The sequence below is a fragment of the Rissa tridactyla genome, chromosome 1 (genome assembly GCF_028500815.1).
Source record: "Rissa tridactyla isolate bRisTri1 chromosome 1, bRisTri1.patW.cur.20221130, whole genome shotgun sequence".
Lineage (NCBI taxonomy): Eukaryota > Metazoa > Chordata > Aves > Charadriiformes > Laridae > Rissa > Rissa tridactyla.
This window is the reverse complement of record NC_071466.1, coordinates 6,249,942-6,263,779: the sequence shown is the minus strand read 5'-3', so window position 1 is coordinate 6,263,779 and position 13,838 is coordinate 6,249,942. Positions and strand designations below refer to the sequence as shown.

The 13,838-nt window shown below is 48.0% G+C and overlaps 1 protein-coding gene across 8 annotated transcripts in view; it reads right to left on the bottom strand.

Annotated features, from left to right (window-relative positions):
• The window catches only part of PAK1 (p21 (RAC1) activated kinase 1), a 79,167-nt gene extending 73,582 nt beyond the window's left edge, over positions 1-5,585 (bottom strand). For 3 of the 8 annotated variants that reach the window (XM_054192696.1, XM_054192723.1, XM_054192731.1), the window contains exons 1-2: positions 5,065-5,147; positions 3,569-3,699 (exon numbers count right to left, since the gene is read on the bottom strand). The gene's annotated coding sequence lies outside the window, so the exon portion shown is untranslated. Of the gene's footprint in view, positions 1-3,568; positions 3,700-5,064; positions 5,148-5,405 lie in introns of those variants that run through there. The other 5 variants (XM_054192678.1, XM_054192654.1, XM_054192748.1 and 2 more) reach the window with 5 other exon arrangements.
• Positions 5,586-13,838: the final 8,253 nt, after the last annotated feature.

The window sequence follows — 13,838 nt, the reverse complement described above, 5'->3', positions numbered from 1 at the left end:
AGTGGCCAAGCCATTCATATTCTAAGATCAGCAGAGAATGTGCATGTGGGAATACGTAGGGTGCAGAGAATAATCTATATTGGAAATTCTTTATGCTAAAGAAGTGATAAGGTATTTCACATTACACTAAGCTTGCTATATGTAAATGAGAAGAAAAACCACATGAAGCAAGCCACCGGTTCAATGCAAAATGTTTCTCACTCCAGCTCCTATTTCATGAATAGAACAGAAGCCCTGAGAAATGGGCTTCGTCTTGTAAGAGGCATCACCTAAAATACTTTTGTGCCACTTACAGTCATTAAGAGAATGGATAGTTCAGAGCCCTACTAATGCTCAGAGAAAGTAACTCAAAGCCCCGAAGTGTGACACCTTAGCGAGCCAGTCCGTCAAACTGTGCCCTAACCTTTTGTATTTGATTTTCCTTCTCTCTGCTGCCATCTGTGAAGTCACCGAATGCCATCAGCTGTACACCATGGACAGACACACTGTCACAACACGCAGCAAGCTCTAAGAGCAGGAGACAATGCCTTAAGGTAAACTTGCATGACTCCCCCCGCCCCCAAACCACACACAACATCATAGAATATTATCTATGAATCCTATGAATAGTAATTATTTTCCTCTTCCATTCCCTGTTTAGATGACAGGTATGGACTGACTTTATGGCGAAAGAGAACAAAAGGCACGAAAGAAGGCTTTACACCCCACTGATGTGCAGCACGTACTTGCCACTTGACTTCCTCGTAGTCGCACAGCTGCAGGCCCACCTAGATCAGGGAGATGTTTGCAGCTAGATGTCGTCTGCTTCAAGGTAGTCACGATATATTACGTGCATTGCCTCTCACATGGCAATTGGGATCACAAAGGGCTACTGTAGGAGAAATTATTTCTTTTCAGGAAGCACATTTGGTTACTATTTCTGCAGTCTTCTGATTTGGCCTGCTTTTCCAAAATTAGGGCCTTTCTTCTATCCTATTACCTTTTTTTCCCCCCGCTCCTTTTTTTAAGCCTACGATGATAAAAAGATGCCTGATTTGCCCCCACTTCACTTCACTGACTCCAGACAGGAACTAGGAAACAGAGTGACTTTAAGGCAGTTATATCAGCTTAAGAGTGAAATAAACTAGCTATATACAAGGTCAGAGTGCAAGAAGGAAAGAAACCATGGAAGGGAAGTTATTGTTTAACCTGCATCTCAGACTAGACGCAAGAGAGAGAGAAAAGCCATCGTTAGCTACACGACTGGAAGGCCGAACACTTGGATTGCCAGTTTGCACAGCTATTCCAGCACCTAGACAATCTACCAGAATTATATTAGCACATAAAGCAGAACCGAATACTTCCACTTTTTCTTCAAATTCCCCTGGAAATGCACTGAATCAGAACGGCCTTTTTGTTTCCCCTTCCCCCAACAAGCAAGCGCTAAAAGGAAGGGAACTCGTGAAAGCCATGCTGCTCGAGTGCTTTTGCCAGCGGGTTTGTTAGCGGTGCCGCCTGCCCCCATCCCCGCAGCGAGAGGAGTGAGCAGAACTCCTCTCGGCCACCTGCCGCCACGTACAACGCAGTACATGGGGGACAGAGGAGGCCAGGGCGACTACAAAGACAGATCAGCATTTTCAGAGTGCAACTCTCTGACCTATTTTAAAACACCAACCTCAGGACAATATGTACCGTGTTCTAAAAAGGCCTTTTCCTCTCTCACGATCACAGTGGGCGCGTGGGGAGACTTGTTCAGCTCTGAGCATCTATGTTTTCGGCTCCGAGCATCTGTTTTCAGCTCTCAGCATCTCTGTTTTCATCAAGCGAATCCCGTGAAGGGCCCTGAAACTGTGACACGCGCCCCACCGCCACATGCCGAAAAGGAGACAGAGCGTGGGAGGACCTGAAGACCCGTCTAGAGCTCTGAGGATGTGCCTGAGGAGGAAGAGGAGAGAAGTGAGCTTCCTCCCCTGCACAAAGCCAGGAGCAGTCACCACCAGTGGCAGCACCGAGTGTTGCCCCTCACAGCCATAATGTCCACATCTACACGTGCAGTGCCCCAGTTCAGAAGTTTCAGGCTTGCGCTTAAATTTGAGTAAAAACCCGGTTAGCAGAAGCAGCGTCAGACATTTTTAAGCTATTCATTCCTAAAGAGCATCACATGCCTTATGATCAGAAGGGAAGAAGCGATCACAGTGACTTATGTGCCACATGAGTGGGCATCTGCTGACAGTCCCAGTTCCGCCGCCACCAAAGGGAACGGACCCAGCCATTCCCATCTCTGGGAACAGGGGTGCAAAGCAGTCTCCCCCCCCCCCACCCAGGTGAGAGCTGTGCATGTGCCTAAGACGAGTCACGCACAATAAAATTATGTTCTCCATAAAAGCAAGCCCTCAGCATCAAGCAGAACATGCCTGTATTCTCCCCGGTTCCTATACAGGCCAAGACATCAGGCTGAGAAAATGAGTTGAGCTCCTTGCCAGGCGTACAAAAAGCCTCTTTCACACAATACGATTCTGGCACACGTTATTCTTTTGCTTTCCCGTAGAAGTAAAAAGCCAACCAGAGAAATTCTTGTACCTGTCAAAGGGATAACAAGTGACTAGGCTTTAAGGAAATACGACTTCTGGTTTTAGTTGCCCGGTTTCAGTCTGTTTCTTGTCTGTCCTCACAAAGAGTGGTTGTTTTTCAGATCATTTACAAAGTCTATTTCCTTCTGTTATCTGCTGCTGACAGGATGAACTGTAAACCCCGATCACTTTAAGGGTGGAGCTCTGGATCATTTCTGTATTTTACTACTGAGAAAAGTCTATTTCAGCTTTAAGAATATAAAGGAACTAGACCATAACACCTAGCTTTTGAAATTACAAAACTTCCCACATTGAGGAAGCAAGACAGGTGCACAAAAAGGAGAAAGAAGGAAAAAAGCTCACTCATCTGTAAAAAAAAAAAACAAACCCAAACATTAGTTAGCAAACCAGGTGAAATTCATGCACTTGTAGTCAAAGCTTTGAGAAAAGTTCTGCACAGACCTGCGAAGGGATAGGGATACATAAGAATCAGCAGCAATCAAACAGCTCTTTGACCTCTCGGGCAAAATGAGCTAGCATCAGTTTTCAATCCAGTGCGTGCAAGGCAGTCAGAAACACAATAAACAAGCAATATATTTTCACTTGGGGAAGTTACGCTGGACTTGTCACACGTTTCTTCCAACGTTCCCGAGATGCACGGAAAAGCACGAATCAAAAACCTTACGTTGCCCTACTCTTTTCGTTTCTGAGCAACAGCCAGAGCACGCAACATTCCCTAAAACCAGTCAAAGGATTCCCACTGTCATGCTACAAAAGCATTTTCCTCTTCAACTTTATTTTCGGGTTTCATTTCCAAGTTAAAGAATGGTAGTTATATCATCCCATTTAAAGAACCTGGTCCCTCCCCACCCGACTCAGAAAAGCTAAATACCCACCCAGCTTATCAGTCTCCAGTCTTAAACTCCAGCTTTATTACACAGTACAGCTAAGAACAAATTCTGTCCCGTGGCCCAAGCGCAATCCAGAGTTTAATAGATTTATTCAGATTTCTACTGTACCTTCTGTTCTCTGTGCAGAGATGAGCTTTACTTCTCCGACTTAAAAACGCCCAGGGAAAAGCAATTTCTAAGCATCCAGTGGACACGCACACAGAAGCTGTTCCACAAGGAGGAGTTTTTCCAGCCTTATCCTAAAAAGCCGTGAGCAAGATTAGCACGCCCACACCAGGAGATGTTAGAACAGCAGACACGGAAAATGCTCCCTGCTTTTGCCAGGTAATGTGTGCAACACCAGGAAACTCCAGGTACGGAGAAGGGGGAGGTAGTTCAGCGAAAGGCACCCATGAGTCACTGTACAAAGAGTAATTGCAAGCAAAGAGAACAAACACTCTTCCGTCTGTGCCCGACACAGCCATTTCACCCAGCTACAACACCCGCTTTCACTTTGAAAAGCTTGGCTAACTAAACAGCTTTTACAGTTGTTCTAACATATATATATATATCATAATCACCATGTACAGTATATGCCTCACAGGCGGTAACAGGTCCCCAGCAAAGAGCCCGGTTTTGACATTTATTTATAAATCTTGTTCCTGAAGAAAAACTCCTGGAGGTAATGTCGGAATAAGGATCAAGTAGTGCTCAGCAGGAGCAGATGCACCGTGACACGCACACGGATGGAGCCAGCTATTCCCAACAATCATGAATTTTAAGCCCGCTGGATAACAAAAGCAGCAAGAACGGGGATTGCAGGCAATGGGAGAGCTGTCGACTGGGGGCATTTCCGTGCACAGTGGAAGAGAGAAGCGCTCGAACCCCTGAGGGCTCGTCCTGCTGGTGCTGCCTCCTCTCCTTCGAGCTCCCAGGAGCATCCAAGAGCACCCAGCGGTGCCACCCATCTCACGACGTCCCTTCACTGCGACCCACTCCCCAGGTGGGAGCCCCTGCTTTGAGCAGGAGGCTGGACTAGGGACCTCCCGAGGTCCCTTCCAATCTGAGTTATCTCACGGTCTTAAGTTCAGCATTGCTTTTGAGTACTTTGAAAGCAAAAAGCCACGGATTCATGCACGCACACGGGCGGAAGGATGCGGGGGCGGGGGTGGGGGGTTAGAAGACACGCTCCCCCCTCTCCATCCCTGCGCATCAGCCACACAAAGCCCGGGGCTGCATCACCCCATCGCCCAGCAAGGGTCCAGCTCCTCAATTCTTTGTGTTTGCCCGGAGCACCCGCCCCCTACAGCCGAAGGCAGGACGGGGTGCTCGGCACAGACTCTGGGCTGAGCCCCGATTCCCTCTGCCCCGGGACCCCAACCATGCGGCCCCAAACGGGGCGGGCGGGGTTGGGGGGGGGGGGGGAGGCTGAAGCCAACTGCCTTTGTTAAATGAATGAGCCGGGGAGGCAGGAGGGGGGAGGCAAGCTGGTACCCCCTTCCTGAAAGAAAAGGGCGGGGGGAGGCGGGGGGAGAACAAACCCAGCCGCTCAACCCCTTTGCAAACTCCCCGGCGACAAAACAAGAAGCGAGGAAACCCCCCTTCCCCGGCCCGGCGGGACTCACCTTCCGCCCGCCGCAAGGTGCTGCCCCGCTCGCCGCCCGCCCGGCCCCGCTCCGCTCCGCTGCGCTCCCCGAGCCGCCCTCCCGCCGCCCCTATTGTGGGCCCGGCGCCGCCTCCCTTCGCCCTCCCCGCCTTGTGGCTGCCATTGGCTCCGGGGGGGCCCGCCCCAAGGTGGGCAACCGGGCACGGGGTGGGGGGGCAGGAGCCGGGGAGAGGGGCAGGACCCTCCCGTTTCCTTCGGGAATGGCGGGGGGGGGGGGGGGGGCGAAGCATCGCAGCCGAGTGGCCCGGGATGAAAAGTTTTAGGTGGGGGGAAGGGGAAGGGGGGGGGGGGGGTTGGTACCTTCCCGGTGCAGCGGATCTGGAGCCCGGAGCTTGTTTCGCTCGGAAATCCTTGGAAATCCGTCGCCGGCACCTGGGAGCTGCGGGCCGTACCCGGCTCCTTCGGAGGGCAGAGGGAAGGAGGGAGGGAGCGGCGTTGACCCGGGACGTAAAAGTCTTTTCGTGATCACGCCATCAACGGAGCAACGAGGCGGGGAGCTATCACCGGCAATTCCACCCTTTGGAATGACTTTATTCCTGTTATTTGTATCGCACCGTGCTCTGGCGGAGCTCCATTGAGCTGGGGACTGCGTGCGCGCAGACCCAAAAAAGGCAAGAATTAAATGGGCTCCGCTCTCGCACAAGCCGAGGCGTCGGTACCGTAGACTGCAGGGATGCGTTCGCTCTCCCCGCCATCCAAAGCTCGCTGGAAACTTGTCACCCCGGTGAACAGGAGTTTTGCGGCTCAGCGTTTGTGCTCTGCCGAGAGAAGGGGGAAAAAAAGAGGAGGGATGTGATTGCACAGACGCCCGGCTGCACCGCTCTCCGGAACAGAGCACCGGCACGGTGAGGTTGTGTATGTGGAATGTACAAAAGTAAAATGTTAAGCGAAGCAGGCAGAGGCAGACAAAAAGGGAGACAAATAATACAGGTCACCAGCCCAGACCTGACTGTTACACTGAGATGGCACTGGCCCAGGTTGCCCAGAGAAGCTGTGGCTGCCCCATCCCTGGAGGGGTTCAAGGCCAGGATGGACGGAGCTTGGAGCAACCTCATCTAGTGGGAGGTGTCCCTGCCCAGGGCAGGGGGTTGGAACTGGATGATCTTTAAGGTCCCTTCCAACCCGAACCATTCCGTGATTCTACGGTGTGCCCGTATATGACAGGTTCAGACAGTGCTGCCACAGTCTTGCCCTTCCCCCTTGTACCAATGCTTATCAGCTCCCCGTGATAAAGTTTGTTCGGGAGCTAAACCAGCAGAAAATTAACCCCGCAAAAATAAACAAGTGGAGGAAGGGAGAATGCGAGCCTGGGGAAGAGCTGGACTGCAACAGAGCCGATCTCAACCAGCTTAACCTGTTGTGGAATTGCACATTTAGAATTGCGTCCCTCTGTTGGATACGTTTAAAATTGGATTCAAAGCCACACACACAGAGAGACTGGGTGAACCCCACAGCCTGCGCTCTGGCTGCAGCGTAAAGGTGCTTATGGCAGTACAGGGCAGCGTATCGGTGTCCTCAAACCAGGACAATGGGTCACTTCGCTTCGAAGGCAGCCACGATCAGCCTGTGCCAAGGATCCCACAGTTAAGTGGGAGCTGGGGGGGGGGGAAAGGAGGAGAAAACCGCGCAGCTCAGCTTGAACGCCGGATCCACAAAGGGGGCACCATCAAAAAAAACCAAAACCCTGAAAACTTACCGTTCAGCCCTGAACTGAGACCTAAAGAGCAACTTCCTTTTGTACTGCACTTGAAACCACAAAGCCTTTTCAGAAACAGGGATGCACCCTGATAATCTAAAAAATAAATCTTGAAGCCAGGCAAGAGAGCGGTCCAAAATCCTCATAAACATGCCTCGTTCGCCAGGATATTTTACCAAATACATTCATTTAACCGCTTGGAGAATGGCTGGGTGAGGCAATGGCAGGGCTTGACCTAAGGCCTGGTCCGTGTACGGCTGGTGCAGTGCTCTAACAGCCCCCGCTATGTAACTGCGCTTGTATCGCATAAAGGTACTTAAAGCAGCGTGAAATAATCAGGACTTTAATTATAGGTGCTTTTAAAGCCACTTCAAGGTGAAAAAAGACTTTATCTGTACTGAGATTAACTCGGTTCAGACATTGTTTCAATTAAATCTTCGTGGGATCTCAGCAGAACACTCAGAACTGTATTCTCACGTTTAGTTATTATCCTACTCTGTAGTGATACGGCATCTTAAAGAGATATCCTGAAGGGACATCCTGGGATTACGATACAGTTTTCTAAATTTACCCAGATTTTAAGGCTCCTTTTTCTGAAGCTATTGCTGGATGTTTCAGAGGGAGCTCCCAAACAAAAGGAGGGAGAGGCGTTTGGGATGTCTATGAACCACATCAGAATGGGATACCGAGCTACTGCTGCAAGCCAGAATTTGGTACTTGAGAAAGGAATGAGTGAAACGTAGATCATTTTATTTGCGTTCTAAGCACTCAGAGCAGAGAAAGTGCTCAGGGGGTTTTCAGGGAAAGGATTTGTCTTGTACTCAGGATAAAGTCAGATGGCCCTTTTCCAGTAGGAGAGGGAAAAGGGGATTCCTTACACCTCAAAAGGGTCTCTTGTGTTCTGTGGGAAGAAGCCTGGCACCAGGCCCCAGCCTCAAAGACCAACTCTGTTGAACAATCGATTTTACAGCGATCGTGTGAGAACCGCGTTTTCCTCCCTTTTGGACATACAGCAGAACGAGCAGTCCGGCTGCCGTAGGCCACAGCCTGACCATTTCTTTTTTGTCAGCAGTACCAGTATTGGTAGTTCTTAGCCTGCATCTCTGCTGCTGAGCTACCCCCTGCGCTGTGCCAGCACAGCTACGTCACGGAAGGGATCAAGGAGCTGGTCTTCCAAAGGTTTTCCTGGGTGTTTTTCAGCCAGATCAAATCCCCAAATACCTTGGCTGACAGAATGCAGGGGCAACACAAGAGCATGTGAAACCACAGAAGCTACATCTCAGCTGAGGGACAGTAACGTGTTATGACATACCAATTTAGTCACCTGCAATCATCCGTCCCCTCCTTTAATCTGCTCTAGCAATTAGAGACAAATTGGCCTCAGCCTACAAGGAAGAAACCAGAGTTCATGAATGGCTTGAAAACTAATTACAAGTCTCCAAGTCTTAGTAGTAAGGCAAGGACTGTAAAAAGAAAAAGAAAAAAAAAAAAGAAAGGAGTAATATAGTCATACAGCCCACAATTATAAAGTTCCTCGGCCAAAGATCTCACTGCGAAGATGCAGAAACAGCAAGCAGCGGCAAGCAAAACCGAAGGTGATGGTGGGTCAGCATACTACTGCCTGGAGGTTTCTCACCCAGTAAATCAGAAGTCAGTCCAGCAAAATAACGTTGTTACAGTGGTGTGAAGCGATGAAGAAGACAGACTATGATTCATCGCTGCCCTACATATCGTATAAGCTTGTACAGCTCTGCAAAATGTACGTAAAACACTTCCAAATCAGAACTATCTCCTTCTCATACTACTTTGTCCAGATAACGCAACAGACTAAAGCAGTGGGGAATGTGTTTCTGGACACGAATCCTTGATGCACAAATGTTTTCTCTAAACAAACATACAAAAGCACGTCAGCAATGATCTTTCATTTCCTCAGTAAGTTTTAGGGTGTTCTAGCGCCAGAAAAGCCAAGTAGCAAAATAACAAAGGGGCCAGAACACCTGACTGGTGGAGAGCAGCACCTGGTTCCTATCTCACATACCCTGATGGTAGACGGTGTGAAATATCCATCACTGAGGAAGCTCGAATCGGTTCCAAAATGTGTGCAAGTAGCACGTTACACCTGGTGTGTATTTAACACGGACATGTATTTCCTACCATCCTGGAGAAAGGTTTGCTAAGATTTCTGTGCCTAAAATCAGATCAAATACAGGGGTAGGAACCCGGGCTGCCGTTTTAGCAAAGACGGCTCTGGATTACACTTGTTTGATCTCAGCACTCTCTGCTGCTTTATCAAGTGAAATCGAAAAATCCATCATCTTATGCGCTACCATTTCTCGGTATTTGGCTATATCCGGTTGTTTCACTCTGGATACATGGTTAAAGCGTCATAGCGGACAGGTTCCCACTTGCCGCTTGGTCCTTCATTTCTGTATCGAGAGGCTCACAGTAAAGAGCCAGGACCTGCCTGGTACGGGTATAACAGTCATTACAACCTGGTACTTTTTTTGATGCTTAAATCCCAAATCATTAAGGTTTTCCTTCGGGGCTACTTTCTTGTTGGTTAAAACACCCTATAGTTGATGGAAAACTCGGAGGAATCGCCAGGCCATTCCAATTTTAAATCATCTCTTACCGCTTCATTGAAGTCCTGGAATCCGGCAAAACCTCTGGTGATGAATACACTTTTACATTCCAGATCTCCTTTAGCCAGGAAATTGCAGAGAGACAGCTAAAAGCACTCAGCGCTTTGGTGAGCAGTCAGCAAGGCAGGGTGAATACTCGAGAAGCCACAAGTGACTATTTGATTCTGGAAGCCTTGTGCATCTCTGGAAGTCATAAAATACAGATGGGTAATGGCTTAACAATGAGGTCAGTCTTTGATTCATTAGCTAACAGCTGAATCTAAGCACGTATCCCGGTTTTGAGGCGCGCTGCTAATTCAAGCTTAAAAAGATGGGGAGAGTTTTACCCTGCACTCTGAAGTTTCTGCGGAGTTGCACTGGATCCTGGGTTTCACTTAGATTTTGTATCTTTTCTCAACGATCTGAAGAGTTTTGTTTCTTGAAAGAATACGGCTGGTAATCCTGAGTAAAAAACATACTGAAATGCCATAAGCTTTTTTGGAGGGGGTGGAGCTTAAACTTCAAACCCACTGGGTCAGCCACTGGAGCTGTGTAAATTTGCACCAGGATCTGACCATTCGCATTTTAATCCCACGTTGTGCAAGAATGTGCGGAGAGGAGTGCCGTCACAGAAAAGCCTGCTTTCACCTACTAAAAACAGCATCGACGTGCTCCGAAAGCAGGCATGAAACTAGAGACAGAATTTCCTCTTTTAATCTCCCAACTGCAGTCGCAACTGTACTTCCCTGCTTCAGAACTTCCCTCTGCCTGCAGTCCAAAAAGCCCCCATCCATCCCTCCCCTGGCTCTTCCCCAGCTGTTTCTTGAAACATCTAGTCCCACTTCCTCCCTTTCCCCCTTTCCTTTATCCCCCCCTGCCTTACTTCATCATCCACCTCACTTTCAAAAGTCCCTTCCCTTCCTCATCCCCCAAGGATACATATACGGTAGACGCTCCTTTAGTGATGAGCGCTCCATCTTGACTGGAAATCGTGACAGCGACTAACTCTGCTTTGTAAAATACAGGCGGCGTTTTACGGCCGACGAAGAACGAGGCACCCAGGGAGAGCGAGAGGGGCACCACCGAGAGGTGGGGGAGGTCATAAATGCTGCTTATTCACTTGGGCCTTTGGAGCATGAAGGAACTTGCTGACAGAGCAGGAAGCATGGAAAGTAGCACGGTAAAGGCAGACAAACATCCCAAGCGCATGAGAGCGTGTCTCCAGACCGGCAAAATACCTGCCGAAATCCCAGAACGAGCTACGGTTGCTGCCTCTTGCTGCCAGTACAAGCAAGCGGCCCTGACCTGCGACGTTGTGCGCCAGAGCCTTCTCGGGTCACCTTTGGGTGACTGTCCTGGCCTCGGGTGTGAAGAGGTTCTCTGGACTGTCCCAGAGCCATGACTCTAATCTTCTCTCCTCGATACAAAGAAATCGGAAAAAAAAAAATATAGCACTCTGTTGCCCAAAATGTAAATTTGCTGCCCAGAACAGTGTTTCCAGCAGACAAGTCTGTGACAGGTTTTTCCTTCCAGGATTCAGCTTACGGGGCTGCAATGGTTTTATAACACACGCTCAGAATCACTTTTATGTCCTATAATTTTCTATGCATTTTATTCAGTCTATTTTACCGTAGACTTACGATGAGATAGATAAACCCTTGTCTGTGAGCCTGTGGAAGAACACAGGAGAAATGGATTTACGTGTAACTTGAGCTCAACAACTCCTGCTGAACCAGTAAGAAATCCAGAAAAACACTTCTGAAAGTGAAATTAATCCAAATTGTCCTGAACTATGTTATTTTTTTTAAAATGTCCTTTTATCTATAAGTGGGGAGAAATAAAAAAGAAAGCAAGGCGACAAGGGAGACGACTCCGAAAGTTTGGTAAAACAGACTGCAGTAAACTTACCTTCCATTAGGGACTGCCCAGGTTTAATGGGCTATCTTCTAAAGAAAATAATAATAAAAATAATTTAAAAATCAATTAGCTTTTCCTCTCCTTATTGATTTTTTAAAGCATGCCTCCAGAGAGCTTCCACTTCCAGTATCAGGGCTTAAAAAAAAACCTAGGTAATGCAAGAGACAGTCTGAATGAGACATCAGCCAGGGACTACTAATCCAGGGCTATTTATTACTCAAAACCTTACAAAAGCAGCTCGTTTTTCTACACAGAAAATCTTGGCTGCATTGGAGGACACCGTAAACAGAAGATGCTGAGCCCGAAAGAGATTGTAACAGTGTAATGGTATAACAAAATTAGATTCCTTTGCTGGTTTTGCCGAGCTTATTCAAACTGAATGACCCTGAGGACCCAATCCTGCCCTGACTGCGGCCCGCCAGAGATTTGCCACACATTTCAGAGAGAACAAAACCAGCCCTTCAGGCACAGCACCTCTGCCAGACTTTGTTTCACACCCTGCCAAAATGTCATAGCTTGAATCACTTCAGTAGCTTGAGCCGTTTAAAACTGGACTGAACAAAACCCTGGAGAATAAGCTGCAGAGAGAAATCCTCCCCTGCGCTTTCCCTTATCTCTGCTATTCTGCCTCACCAGGTTACATGAATAGCAACCAAAAAGTGCAGAGCACTGACAGACACGGAGTCTCTGGGCGTTTCAGATGCTTCACAAGCTGTGCAAATACGAGACCACCATCCTTCAGTTCTACCTATTTGCATTGTGTCCAAGGTGGACTAAGCGGATCATAACACAAAGATTACAGAGTAGCTGACTTCAGATGTTTTGGAAAAACTACACTGAATTTGAGATATTTGAGATATGGCTTTAAACTAGAGCAGGGCAGGTTTAGATTAGACAATAGGATGAAGTTCTTTACACTGAGGGTGGTGAGACACTGGCCCAGGTTGCCCAGAGAGGTGGTGGAGGCCCCATCCCTGGAGACATCCAAGGCCAGGCTTGATGAGGCTCTGAGCAACCTGATCTAGTTGAAGATGTCCCTGCTCACTGCAGGGGGGTGGGACTGGATGGCCTTTAAAGGTCCCTTCCAACCCAACACATTCTATGATTCTATGATTCTATGATATTTCATGGCAGCTTCGAACATCAGTGCAGTTAAATTCATTTAAAGTGCAAAGTAACATACCCTGCACTGACCCAGCGCACACAAAGTATCATAAAAACAGCAAGATCATTCAAATTTGTGGAGCAACATTAACTCACCAAAAAGCTGGAGACGGAGCACCCGTTTTGATATTTTTGCCAGCTTTGATAGTTAATCCAATAGAGGGAGCTATAAAAGCTCAGAGGTAATTTGGCTGAGGACAGGGACACCGCTGATTTAATTATACTGGTTGGTCACACTAAAACCAAAGTTACACTGGAGATACAGATCACTTCAGCCCTGCCAAGAGAGCTGGCCCTGCAGAATTCCTTTGATATGATGTACATCTTCGTGCTCTCCAAATCGCCGATGAGTCAGGGATTGTTCTGCAGGACACAGGAAATCTTAATAAATTCATTTTATTGCATAATCCTTTGCAATTGCTTCCTAGCGTGTACCTGCAGGAACTGCAAAATAACAACATACAACCCCCTGAACTTCTTCACTGGCTGCCTTAGCATGCTGTGTAGCTTTGCCAAAAATGCCCGGATAAAACTGAGGTTTCGGGAATATGACATCTTCTGACTTTACATTCCTGTCAAGGGAATCAGAGGAGTGTCAAGTAGCACTAGTCATGGAAGAATAACTTCATCTAGGATCTTCAGTTTAGGCAAAATGCCCCAATGAAACTGGCAGTAATTTCTTTGATGAGGTTTCTGTCCTCAGTCTCCCCATCTTGTCTGGGTTTGTTAATTAACAGTTTTAGGGCTGGCTATTATGTTTTTCTTTTTGCCACACTTTCTGGGATAGGTAGAGATTCTTATCAAATTATTCAATTCTTACTAAATAATGAACTTCATCAGCATAAATTAATCACCAAACCGTCCTGTGAGCAGTATTGCCGATGGGGAAAATGAGGTAAGAGCTCAACCAGTAGCCTCAGGCCATGCAGCGAAACTACTGCAATTATGCTCCCTGAATCCAGGCATTCCTGGCTCCCAGTTCTGCTCTCAGACCAGATCGATCCTTCAAACTGTCTCTGAGCGCTTCCGATGACAGCAGATACACACCGAGAGGAACAGACCTGACCCAGTGCAGTCACACAGAGCCCTAAGCTTCAGCAGGCAGGTGCGCTACAGGGAAGAAACATTTCATACGGCCGTTTGCAGCGGGTTGGCGGCCTCTGTCCGAAGGCTTTGTGTTAGCAGAGAGCAGCCTGGCAAAAAACCATGATACTGAAACTTATTCTCTGTTGCCGGTGGCCTTTATCCCACCCAGACTGGAAGACGTAAATGGCTGTAAAGATAAAAAGGGCCTAGGGGCGTAAGGTAAATAATTTTCAAAGAACCGTGCAGAAA